This window comes from Aplysia californica, unplaced genomic scaffold (assembly GCF_000002075.1).
Source record: "Aplysia californica isolate F4 #8 unplaced genomic scaffold, AplCal3.0 scaffold00063, whole genome shotgun sequence".
NCBI classification, from domain to species: domain Eukaryota; kingdom Metazoa; phylum Mollusca; class Gastropoda; order Aplysiida; family Aplysiidae; genus Aplysia; species Aplysia californica.
The window spans coordinates 671,138-673,302 of NW_004797333.1; the positions used below are offsets into that span (position 1 = coordinate 671,138).

Consider the following 2,165-nt stretch of genomic DNA (forward strand, 5'->3'; position numbering starts at 1 on the left):
TGTATGTGTACGTGCGTGCGTGTGTGCACGAGCGTGGTCATGAGCAAAAACCCTTTGTTTACATCTGAAAAGCTCACTATGGTAGTATAATCGGAAAACAATTTGGTTTTTATTTCGCAAATAAAGATAGAATCTAGTAACCGTTTTAAAATAACTCTAACAACAACGACACCACCCAAAACAACAACAACAACAACAGCAACATTAACAACAATAACAACAACAGCAACAACAACAATAACGTATTAAAAAAGAAGAATGTGAGCGTCACAGTTTTCAGACATGTGTGTGTGTGTGTGTGTGTGTGTGTGTGTGTGTGTGTGTATGTGTTTGCACACTAGCGTAATCGCCTAAAAAAGAGAGGTGGGTGGAGGGCAGGTCAGCCTGCTAGACCCCACCCCACCTACACTTCCGTCATCAGGCGAGATCAATAGCATCCCAGGACCATAATGTCACGATACTGTTTCTAGTCATGATGAAGCTGGAAATCTATAATACCCTCGAAACGAAACGGAAACCGAAACGACACCGAGACGTAACAAATCAAGACAGCAAAGAACCTTAACGTTGGAATCCATCAACACGAAACGAAACCGTAATGGCCTATATAATTCCAACCACCGGAAAGTTGGCGAAATCTGGCCGTTACCGCGTGGAATCGTCATAAAACCCAGCTTAGTTTCGGGGTCGTTTCGTGTAGAAGGATTTTCAGCTTTGATATCACGTGACAGTCTCGATGAGCGCCCCAATACACAGAGCCCTCGTTTAAAAAAATGATTTTGTACCATATTTCTCCCCAGTTTCCTCTCTCAGGCCATACCCCCCCTCCCCCACACACACACTCCCACTACACATATTGATCAGAGGTGGGCTACAAGAGCTCCCCCTTTGCGCTTAATTGCTGGGACAACTGTCCCCGAATAGAGACAATCATAAAGAACAATATTTGCTGTCCGGACTCCCACTCACCTGCAGGCTGTCCGACGGCTCGCTGTTGTATCGACATCAGGACCGGGACCCCAGGAATAAATTTCCCGATGCACGTGCAGTCTCGCTCCATCTCTTCTTCTTCTCTCCTGTGGTGTAAGGACGCATGGCTGCTCACTCATATGGCTTCTCAAACACATCTCACGGGAAATGATGAGATGATCCGTGAATTCTTTCAGGCCAGGTCAAATTCTGAAAACACACCAAGCATTGTCGGGTAATCCTTTGACATTCAGTTGAAAGATTTTTATTAACGCGATACGTAGGCTATTGATGACTATCTGAATCAATATCTTATTTTTCGATCGTTTATCATTGTAAGATCCAGGCACACTTGTCAATACCCTTCTCTTGAAATGGTGCAGATAAAACCGAAGGCGTTTATCGTCCTTCTCTTATTGGAAATAACGACGACAATGGAATAATAATTTTAAAAAAACCCAAACATATGCGTGAAGCAAAGATAGACAGGCACAGCTGAGTACACGTAGTGCTAAAATAGCTCAATCTATGACATTAACATCAATGAAACGAAAATGACGTACAGACAAACATAATTGAGTCCGACGTCAGTTAAATCGAGCGTATCAGTCGATGAATTTATTAACGGTATTTACCAAACAACAGCCGGTGTGCCCCTTCTAATCTTTGTGTGCACGTCCCAATCAGCGTCCGTAGTCTAGAAAACTCATTAAATTCGTCTACAGACTGTCATCCAAAACTACCACAGCAGCGCGTTACCTCGACGAATACAGAAATTAAGCCTAAAACGTTTACGAACACTTATTTGTGAACACTTGTGGTCGGGGAGATCGACAGGCGATGAGTTGACGCATGCATCATCATCCCCCTCGACATCCAGTCAAGTTGAGAGATGATGGCTCGAGTTACCCGGCCGGCGTATTGATAAGAACGGAGTGATCGGGGGGCAGGGCGGTCCATGTGTACGCCCCCCTCGCCACTTACCTCGTCGTTTGGGGTGCCAGGCGGAGAAGGTAGCACGAAGGAGGGCCATCCCGCTGGTGCGCGCGCACATGCACGCACACACGGACACACACGCGCGCGCACACGTAGGCACGTTTGTCGCCGTGGATGGATCGAGCACACGGAGCTGGCGGTGAGGCGTGGTGCGTTATGGCGCGGTGGTGGTGGTGGGACGCGCACCGTGCGGCGGAGTG

At 46.9% G+C, this 2,165-nt stretch overlaps 1 long non-coding RNA gene across 1 annotated transcript in view; it reads right to left on the reverse strand.

The window, feature by feature from the left end:
* The window catches only part of LOC106011154, a 15,700-nt gene extending 13,842 nt beyond the window's left edge, over positions 1-1,858 (reverse strand). Inside the window, exons 1-2 of the long non-coding RNA XR_001184681.2 lie at positions 1,605-1,858; positions 970-1,179 (exon numbers count right to left, since the gene is read on the reverse strand). This is a non-coding gene — a long non-coding RNA (uncharacterized LOC106011154). The remainder of the gene's footprint in view (positions 1-969; positions 1,180-1,604) is intronic.
* Between the last annotated feature and the right edge of the window lie 307 nt (positions 1,859-2,165).